The sequence below is a fragment of the Grammomys surdaster genome, unplaced genomic scaffold (assembly GCF_004785775.1).
Source record: "Grammomys surdaster isolate TR1022 unplaced genomic scaffold, NIH_TR_1.0 257, whole genome shotgun sequence".
Classification (NCBI taxonomy): Eukaryota; Metazoa; Chordata; class Mammalia; order Rodentia; family Muridae; genus Grammomys; species Grammomys surdaster.
The window spans coordinates 948,713-959,851 of NW_021604698.1; positions in this window are offsets into that span (position 1 = coordinate 948,713).

Here is an 11,139-nt window from a genome sequence, read left to right on the forward strand (position 1 = left end):
AAGAAAAGAACTTTTAGAATTCAATGAAAGAATGGAAACATTCAACTTTGGGAGGTAGGGGGTTGGGAGGACCCTCCGGAATGCACCAGAGACTTGAGAGGTGAGAGACTCTCAAGACTCAAAGGGAGGGAACTTACATAAAATGCTCGATTGCAAGGAGAGTGAGATTATAGATCCCACCTGAACAGGAAAACGGCATCAAGTGAAGGAGGAAGTTATCATCCAACAGTCAAAATTCTGACCCACAATGGTTCCTGTCTGAAAGAACTGAAGGGATGGAAATGGAGAGAACCATGAGGAAAAGAAGGTACAACAGGCCCAAAGTGGGATCCAGCTCAAGGGGTTGCCCCAAGTCCTGACGCTATTACTAAGGCTATGGAACACTCACAAAATTGGACCTATCATGCTTGCACTCTGGAAGACCCAACAAGCAGCTCAAAGAGTCAGATGCAGATATTTGCACCCAACCAATGAACAGAAGCTGCTGACCCCTGTGGTTGAATTAAGGAAAATCTGGAAGAAGGTGAGTAGAAGGATGAAACTGTAGGAGGAAAAGCAGTCTTAATTAACCTGGATCTGGAGATCTGTCAGACACTGGGCCACCAACCAGGCAGCATACACAAGCTGAAATGAAGCCCCCAACATGTATACAGCTGAGGAATGAAGGGTCTGGATTTAGTCAGAAAAGATGCACCTAACCTTCAAGAGACTTGAGGCCCCAGAGAGTTTAGAGATCTGGTGAGGTAGGTGGTGGGGATATACACATGGAGACAGGGGTTGGGGATTAGATATGGGATGTGGAACAGTCAATGTGTAGACCAGAAGGAGGAATAAAATTTGGAGTTTAAAATAGATAAATAATTAAGTAAATAAATAAATAAATAAATAAATAAATGAAAAAAGTTCAATGAAAATGAAGGCACAGCATACCCAAACCTATGGAAAACAATGAAATCAGTACTAAGAGGAAAACTCGTAGCTCTGAGTGTCTCCAAAAAGATACTGCAGAGAGCATACACTAGTAGCTTAACAGCTCAGCTGAGAGCTCTAGAGAAAAAAAAAGAAGCAAATAAACCCAAGAGGAGTAGAAGGCAGGAAGTAATCAAACTCAGGGCTGCAGTCAACCAAGTAGACACAAAAAGATCTATACAAAGAATCAACATAACTAGTAGCTGGTCCTTTGAGAAAATCAAAAAGACAGGCAAACCCTTAGCCAGACTAACCAGAGTGGACATAGACAATATCCCAATTAACAAAATCAGAAAGGAAAAGGGAAACATAACAAAAGAGATGGAGGAAATTAAAAAAAATAATCAAATTCTACTACAAAATTCTATATTCAACAAAACTAAAAAACCTGGATGAAATAGGTGAATTTCTAGACAGATACCAGGTACAAAAGTTAAATCAAGATCAGATAAACCATCTAAACAGCTGCATAACCCCAAATGAAATAGATGCAGTCATTAAAAGTCTCCCAACCAAAAAGAGCCCGGGACCAGGTGGTTTTAGTGTAGAATTCTATCAGACCTACCAAGTAGATTGAATACCAATACTCTTGAAACTATTCCACAAAATATAAACAGAAGGAACATTATCCAATTCTTTCTACAAAGCCACAGATACACTGATACCTAAACCACAGAAAGACCCAACAAAGAAAGAGAAGTAGAAACCCATTTCCCTTATGAATATTGAAGCAGAAATACTCAATAAAATTCTCGTAAACCAAATCCAAGAAAATATCAAAATGATCAGCCATCATGATCAAGTAGGCTTCATCTCAGGGATGCAGAGATTATTCAATATATAGATATCTATCAACGTAATCCAATAGATAAACAAACAAAAAATCCTCCACATGATCATCTCATTCATTAGATGCAGAAAAAGCTTTGACAAAATACAACACTCATTCATGTTAAAAGTATTGGAGAGATTAGGAATTCAAGGTGCATATCTAAAATAATAAAAGCAATATACAGAAAAACAATAGCGATTATCAAACTAAATGAGGAGAAACTCAAAGCAATCCTATTAAAATCAGGGACTAGACAAGGCTGCCCACTCTCTCCCTACCTATTCAATATAGTACTCAAAGTTCTAGTGAGAGTAATTAGACAACAAAAAGAGATCAAAATGATACAAATTGGTAAGGAGGAAGTCAAGTTAACACTGTTTGCAGATGATATGATAGTATACATTAGTTACCCCTAAAATTCTACCAAAGAGCTCCTACAGCTAATAAACAACTTCAGCAAAGTGGGTAGTTGTAAAATTAACCCAAACAAATCAGCAGCTTTTCCTCTACTCAAAGGATAAATTGGATGAGAAAGAAATTATGGAAATGACACCCTTCACAATAGTCACAAATGACATAAAATACCTTTGTATGACTCCAATCAAGCAAGTGAAATATCTGTATGACAAAAATTTCAAGTCTCTGAAGAAATAAATAGAAGATCTCAGAAGACGTAAAGATCTCCCATGCTTATGGATTGCAAGTATTAATATAGCCAAAATAGCCAACTTACCAAAAGCAATCTACAGATTCAATGTAATCTCCATAAAAATTCCAGCTCAATTACTCATAGACTTAGAAAGAGCAATTCTCAAATTCATTTGGAATAACAAAAAATGTAGGCTAGCAAAAACTACTCTCATCAATAAAAAAAGAAAAAAAAAAAAAAAAAACCTTTGGGGGAATCACCATTCCTGACCTCAAGCTAAACTATAGAGCTACAGTGATAATAACTGCACGGTGTTGGTACAGAAACAGGCAAGTAGATCATTGGAATAGAACTGAAGACCCAGAAATGAACCCACACACTTATGGTCACTTGATCTTTGACAAGAATCTTAAACCTTTCAGTGGATAAAAGACAGCGTTTTCAACAAATGGTGCTGATTCAACTGGTGGTCTGCATGAGGAGGAGTGCAAATTGATTCATACCTGTCTCCTTGCACCAAGCTCAAGTCCAGGTAGATCAAGGACTGCCACATAAAACCAGATACACTGAATCTAATAGAAGAGAAAGTGAGGAAAAGCCTTGATTTCTTGGGCATATGAGAGAACTTCCTGGACAGAACACCAATGGCCTATGCTTTAAGATCAAGAATCAACAAATGGGAATTCATAAAATTGAAAACTTCTGTAAAGCAAGGGACACTATCAGTAGGACTAAATAGCTACCCACACATTGGAAAAGTATGTTTATCAACCCTACATTTGATAGAGGGCTAATATCTAAAATATCCAAAGAACTCAAGAAGGCAGACTCCAGAGAATCAAATAACCCCATTAAAAAGTAGAGTTCAGAGCTAAATAAAGAATTCTCACCTGAGGAATCTCGAATGGCTGAGAAACACTTAAAAAGAAATGTTCAACATCCTTAGTCATCAGAGAAATGCAAATCAAAACATACCTGAGATTTGACCTCCCACCAGTCAGAATGGCTAAGATAAAAATTGCAGGTGAGTGCAGATGTTAGAGAGGATATAGAAAAAGAGGAATATTCCTCCATTTTTGGTGGGATTGCAAGCTGGTACTCTGGAAATCAGTCTTGTGGTTCCTCAGATAATTGGACACAGTATTACCTGAGGACCCAGCTACACCACTACTGGGCATATACCCAGAAGATGCTCCAACATATAACAAAGACATATGCTCCACTATGTTTATAGAAGCCTTGTTTATAATAGCCAGAAACTAGAAACAACCCAGATGTCCCTCAACATAGGGATGGATACAGAAAATGTGGTATACTTACACAATGGAGTACTATGCAATAATTAAAAACAGTGACTTCATGAAATTTGTAGACAAATGGATGGAACTAAAAACTATCATCCTGAATGAGGTAACCCAGTCACAAAACAACTTACACGGTATGCACTCACTGATAATACCCAAAAGCTTTCAATGCATATAATACAACCTACAAACCATATGGTGCGTAGATGGAAGGAAGATCAGGGCGTGGATGCTTCAGCCCTGCAGTGAGGGGGAACAGGAAAATTGTGTTATATGGAAGGAGAAGAGGACAAGGGATGGAGAAAGGTGGAGAAAATGAAGGTGGCAGTATCAGAATCTGGTTACTTGAGAGCAGTATAGATAGTCAGGAAAGCAAATAAAAATGTGTAGCAGGGAGGATGAAGAACTGGGGATAGCTACTGGTGAGTCCACGACACCAAAGAAATATAAGGAACCCTAGACCCAATGGAATTGATTTTATCTGTAAGGCACAGAGAATGGGATGATAGAACCAACAGAGGCCATCTCCAGTAAATATGTATGGCTCCTGGTCAAGGAATTGAGCCACCCACCCATCTCCAGGTTGTTTTTTTTTTTTTTTTAACTCAGAAATGTTTCTGTCCAAAGGAAAAACAGGGACAAAAAATGGAACAGAGATTGAAGGAAGGACCATCTGGGGAACAGTCCCACCTGAGGATACATCATGTCTGCAAACACCAAACCCAACAATATTGCAGTTGTCAAGAGGTGCTTACAGGAACCATGTGTGTTAGTTCTTGAGGAGGACCAGCCAGCAACTGACCAAGGCAGAGGCGGATGCTTGGAGCCAATTATCAGGTTGAATTCAGGGAACCTGGATATGGGGAGCTGGCAGAAGGACTGGAAGAGCAGAGAGGGATTGCAACCCCATTGAAAGAACAACATAGTCTGGCCTGACCACCCAGGTGTCCTAGAGACTAGACCAAGGAGTGTACCGAAAGGGATTTTTGGCTCCAGATACCTATGTAGAAGAGGATTGCCAGACTGTAATGAGAGGGGAGGCCCTTGGTCCCCAGAAGGTTTGATGTCCAAGAGTAGGGTGATACTGGAACAGTCAGGCAGGAGAGAGAGAGAGAGAGAGAGAGAGAGAGAGAGAGAGAGAGAACTTTCATCTTTCATACAGGGCAAAGGAGAAGGAGGAGTGAAGGCAGATGTGGAATGGGGAGATGGCAGGGTCGTAGCCTGGAAGTGGGATATCATGGAATAGGGCATTGGTAGAAAAGGTAACAGGAAAGTGGGATATCATTTGTGATGTAAATGAATGGAATGATTAATAAAATTAAGAAAGAAAGAAAGAGAGAGAGAGAGAGAGAGAGAGAGAAAGAAAGAAAGAAAGAAAGAAAGAAAGAAAGAAAGAAAGAAAGAAAGAAAGAAAGAAAGAAAGAAAGAAAGAAAGAAAGAAAGAAAGAAAGAAAGAAAGAAAGAAAGAAAGAAAGAAAGAAAAGAAGCTTTGGGTTTGAGCTCTAGCTCTGCAGTGGGAGTTGGGGAATGCCAGAAATTGAAATTTGTGAAAACAGAAAATCATGAATTTATTTTCATTGTTCACATTAATCTTTTTATATGTATTTATTTGTAGCTCTATTTCTCAGATTGTTACATGTGGGAATAGGAACTATGGGTAGGGGTGAGGGTATAAAGACAGAGCCCATGAAGACTCCTGTAATTCAAACTCCAGAGACCAGCATCAGGGTGCAGATCTAACTTTATTGTTCATCATATAAGCTTATATACAGGTTTTTAGCCAATCATGGTAGGGATGTGCGTTCAAGGGCAAAGGGCAAATACTCATTGTCTTTCAGAATCTGACTCATCTGTCCATGAGCCTGTAGAGTAGTGGCCAATTTCCATGAAAACCAGTAAAGCAGCCACTGTTCTGGCCTCTGGACCTTTGTGCTGTCTCAGCAATTGTTAGAAGCCATCTTAGATCTTCATCACCATAGCTCATGGACCATGGGTGGCAGATCACGTTTCCTTGAGGAGTGGCAGGAACCTATGGCACTTAGCTCTCAATCCCACTTCTTCCTCTATCAAGTTCACCTCCACATCCCCCGAAGTTACAAACATTAGAAGAATTTGTAGGAGCAATGAAACCTTAATTTTGACCTGTTTCTCATCAATTTTTATATTGAATAAATGATGAGGCAGAATTCTACAGTTCTTATTTTTCCATTATGATGGTGTTTCTAATATAGTATTAACTATACTAATGTCACACATGCTAAGTATATATAAATAAACTGGCTGCACATAATTATCACAAGGAATCTTTTCTGTCACTCTCCTTCCTCTCCCTTTTCTTCTCCATTTCCTTCTGTCTCAAAGGAACCTTTAATTACCCTGCAGGATTAAGGATTAGAAAGACCCTTAAACAGGAAAAGATAAAGAAGCATCTATATTCATTTCAGTTTTTTTGTATATTTACCATGGTCTTTTATTATTAAAGCACTTATTGTTTTAAAGTGTAATCAGTGTGTGTACTCATATACATTTTTCACAATGTATATTTTTGAAATAATAAAGGGTATATATATATATGTATATATACATATATATATATATACTAGCAAAATAGCAAAATGCACACATTTATCAAATTATGCTTACATTGGTATGTATGTCTGTACATGTATCTTTCTGATCTTTCACAAAGTGTAACTCAATCGCTATGTTTCTACTAAGAAAAATTGATAACCTGTTATCATTTTGTTTTGTTTTTACTAACAGATATCATTTATACACATCAGATTGATTTCCAAAGTTGTTAACATTTAGTCTCTAGTTTAGAAAAATCTAATATGAGACCTGACATGCAAGGGACACTGTCCTTTTAATGAATTATATTAGTCAATTTTTTGACCAATATATTTGTGAAAAATGGTTTAATACCATAATCATTTACAAAGTCAAAGTTTACTCAGTTTCTATTGTACTATGTACACACACACACACACACACACACATATATCTATATATATATGTAAACTCAAACACACAAGGAACATTCAAGGAGTTCATAAAGTATGATTTTCAAGAAGGTAAAATATTATAAATATAAAGAAATATTGGGTCAGTGAATCGTCATAAGTTTGTGAAGAAATGGCAGAAACATTGAAGAATTTTCAGGAAGAAGAAATGATATAATTGAAACATAAGGAAGAAAAAATTTATATTGGAAGTTATCATTGATATAAATTAACATCTAGTTATTCCCAAATAGTGATTATAATCTCATTGAAGGAATTAAGGTAAGTAAATATCCTAGATAGGATTAGTCGTCTATGATATATAGAATATCCAAATAACATGTATATTTTTTCATATGTATAAGCAACTTGCATACTTGACATTATCTGCATAGTTGTACAAATTCCTATTTATTTTTTCATGAAAATTTAATTAACCATTGAAGTCCCACTACATTTTATTTTATTTTACTTGCATTCTAGCCTTTGCATCTCCACCTGGTCCCCCTGCCTCCAACAGTTTCTCATCCCATTTCTCCTCCCCCTTACACCAGAGGATGTTCTTCCCTATGCCATGTCTCGTCGTTCTCAAGGGAAAGGGGCTCAAATCACTAGAGGATTAGATACATATTCTCCCACTAGTCAGTTCTCTGTTATATATGTGCCAGGGCTCTCTGACCAGCCCCTGTATGCTGCCTGATTGGATAGCTCAGTCTCTAGGAGCTTCCTGAGGTCTGGTTTAGTTGAGACTGCTGGTTCTTCCTCCCCTTCAGCTTCTTCAATCCTTTCCCTAATTCAACCATAGGGGTTCCTGATTTCAGTCCAATGATAGGGTTTAAGTATCTGCCTCTGTCTGAGTCAACTACTGGTAGAGACTCTAAGAGTACAGTCACACTAGACTCCTGTCTGTAAGCACCATCGTACATTAGCAATAGTGTCAGACCTTGGTCCTCTCCATCATGAGATGGATTCGAAGTTGCAGTGGACATTCGATTCCCTTTCCTTCAGTCTCATCTTCTTTTTTTTTCCATACAGTTCTTTTAGGTAGGAACAACTCTGGGTCAGAAATTTTGATTGTGGGTTATTAACATTGTCCGTATACTAGAGGACCTGTCTATCCACTGGAAGTGGACTCTGAGAGTTTCCTATTGTTGGATATTTTGTTTATAGTCACACCCATGGAATCCTGAGAGACTTTTACCTCCCATGTCTCTAATATATTTTAGATGGTTCCCCCACTTTCTTATTTTCTCTCCCTCTCCCCTTTCCCCTCACTTGGGCCTTCATTCTTGGTAAGCTTCTTGCATTCTATGGGTTGTATCAGGGGCATTCTGTACTTTTTGGCTAATATCCATTTATCATTGACTATATATCACATGTGTCTTTTTGAGTCTGGATATCCACAGTCAGGATGATATTTCTTGTTCCTTCCATTTGTCTGAAAAATTTATGATGTCCTGGTTTTTAATAGCTGATTAGTACTCCATTGTGTAAATGAACCACATTTTCTGCATTCTTCAGTTGAGGAACATCTGGGTTCTTTCCAGCTTCTGACAGTTGCAAATATGGCTATGCTAATGGGTTCAAGACCCTTTCTGGTTTTCTCTTCTATTAGATTCAGTGTATCTGGTTTTATGTTGAGGTCCTTGATCCACTTAGATTTGAGCTTTGTGCAAGATGACAAATATGAATCTATTGACCACATACTTCACCTAGATATTTAATAACAAAAAAATTCTCTGTTAGTCATAGTAATTTTATTCTATAAGCTTCACTAATTACCATATCGAGTTATTACAATCAGGAAAATAAGCTTAAATGAGTAAAACTAATGGATCACATTGTAAAATTAAGCAGTAAATGTAAACATGACTGATGTTTACAAGGCATCCTTGTTAGGTCTGTTAAAAGATGCGTGGGTAAGAGTTTATACAATTCAACAAATGTAGGAAGACAGGTTTATTTTGAAGAAGTTGAAGAGCAAAAGGCTGTCTCAGAGTTGGAACATGAGAGAGAGACAGAGAGAGACAATGAACAAGACAATTGGGAGGGGGTGGGTGGTTCCTGTGATGGCCTTTCATGTACTACCCCTGGCAGTGGCAAGTGATGAGGTTAAGTGCTGCTGCTGAGTCAGTGAAACTCAAGCCAGCAGAGCACCTAATCTATAGGATTCTTCGTTTGTTTATATTAAATTATTCGCTGCATCCACATACAGTTTGTACATACAGGAATATTTCCTATTTTTAAGTTTTTTGGTTTGTAAAATGCAATAATTTTTGTTTAAGTTGAATGTTTTATATAAGTGTACCACATTCTTCTTTGTACATATATATGTTGCCATAGGCAGTGAATATTGATGGCTACAGAATTAAAATTGTTTGTTTTGTGTGAAAATACACTTTTATATTATTTTTAAAGTATAAGTTGCATTCTAGTACTCAGTTGCATCATTAGATTTTTCTTAATTTTATATTTTTTGAAATATTTTCTAAGAATTACTTTAATATTGAAATATTTATAAGGCCACTCACTAGTATTTTCCATTTATGTCACCCAGTATTTTGTCCAATATGTTTGCTATTATTGTAAATATCCTTCTAGTTATATTTAAGGTGTTATACATATTTTATATTTTACATGTTTCATATGAATGAGGTTGTAGGTATAAATTCATACTGTATATTGTTTCAAATTGAAGTGGAGCTAATCGCATATGTCAGATACTTGCCCTTATCACAGTTTTGAGATCCTTTTGTCCGTTATATATTTTTTGGAACTACTTCCTTTGTATTTCTTCTGCAGCTCACTCTTTCCATACAAAGATTCTTTGAATGACATAAATATGACATTCATTGGTTTCCTTAAGGATTTTATGGCTATCATTTAGAATAAAATAAGAGCTGTTCCTTAAAAAGCAATTTCTGCATTCCTTTCAAAGAATATGGCCTGAACTAGGATTGTTATCCTATAAATTGTATCAGCACAATAGATATTTGGTCCTTTTCTGAGGGAAAATAGAATCTGCCTCTTGAAAAATGATGAAATATAGAGAGACAAAGGTGAACAATATATCCATGGGATTTCATAAACAGTTTGATAGGACATGGTTTGAGAATGTGGGTTTCAGAAGTCTACTGGAGGATTTTATCAAACTTTTTGAAAATAAGTATGAATTTTGTGTTTTCACTTTATACTATATTCAAGGTTGAGATTTCATCTAAAGGGTGGTTAATAGAAGAAACTTCAAAGTTAGTTGAAGTAACCAGACATAGTATTTATTTTAGTAGATATAGTGTCGCCAATGATTTAATTATCAGAACAGATGTAGAAGACTAATGGATATAAAGTTCACAGGATATAATCTAATGTAAGGGAACTTCAGGTTTGAAAAGTTTGTTTCTCAAATACACATTAACTACATACAGATGGTGTTTTGGAGATAATACAAAACAAAGGAAAGCATGGCAATCCTGGGCTCAATTTTCTTCTTTGGATGGATTTTGATGTTTGGAAAAACAGTGCACAGTGTGTACCTGGGACAATAGAATAGAGTCAAAACTGTTTTCATTACTGTATTGTATGAATATAGGAGAAAACTTATGGGTTGAAATTTATTCACAAGGGATTTTACATAGTAAGTTACAAGTTTGATGGCATAAGAAATATGGAGAACCAAAGAAACTCAGAGACAGAGAGAGATGCATAGTGGGAGACAAGACAGAGAGAGAGAGTTAGAGACAGAGAAAGTCCAAAATAGACAGAGACAGAATTACAGAATTACAGGATTACAGAATTATTTTTAGATAAATTGTATGTTGTGCCAGGAAGCAAGAACCCTCAAAGACCAGCAAGGAGCCTGTACTGAAGTAATCACTTTAAGCTCTTCTTATTACAAAGTACAATTTGGGCTTACTCACCACTAAACCTTCGTCTTTCATTGGGACAAGGTTTTATGGAAAATGTATGTGGTGAGGGGTCCAGCCTGGCAAGCATGTGACTAAATGTCTATTGCAAGATGACAGGTGGGAGCTCTGAAGCAAGACATATATAATCAAGAGTCTGAAAATACATATGAAACAATCAGCTAATCATTGATTAATTCTGGCTAGGAAGTAGCTCTGCAGTACCTCTGCCACAGACAGGCTTGGGGTCTTTCCTGATCCATTGGGTGCAACTTGGGTTCCGCTTCAGGTCAAGTTCTCAGGGTATCTTTCCTTCCTTCCTTCCTTCCTTCCTTCCTTCCTTCCTTCCTTCCTTCCTTCCTTCCTGCCTGCCTGCCTGCCTTCCTTCCTTCCTTCCTTCCTTCCTTCCTTCCATCCTTCCTTCCTTCCTTCCTTTTTTCCTTCCTTCTTTCCTCCCTCCCTCCCTCCCTCCCTCCCTCCC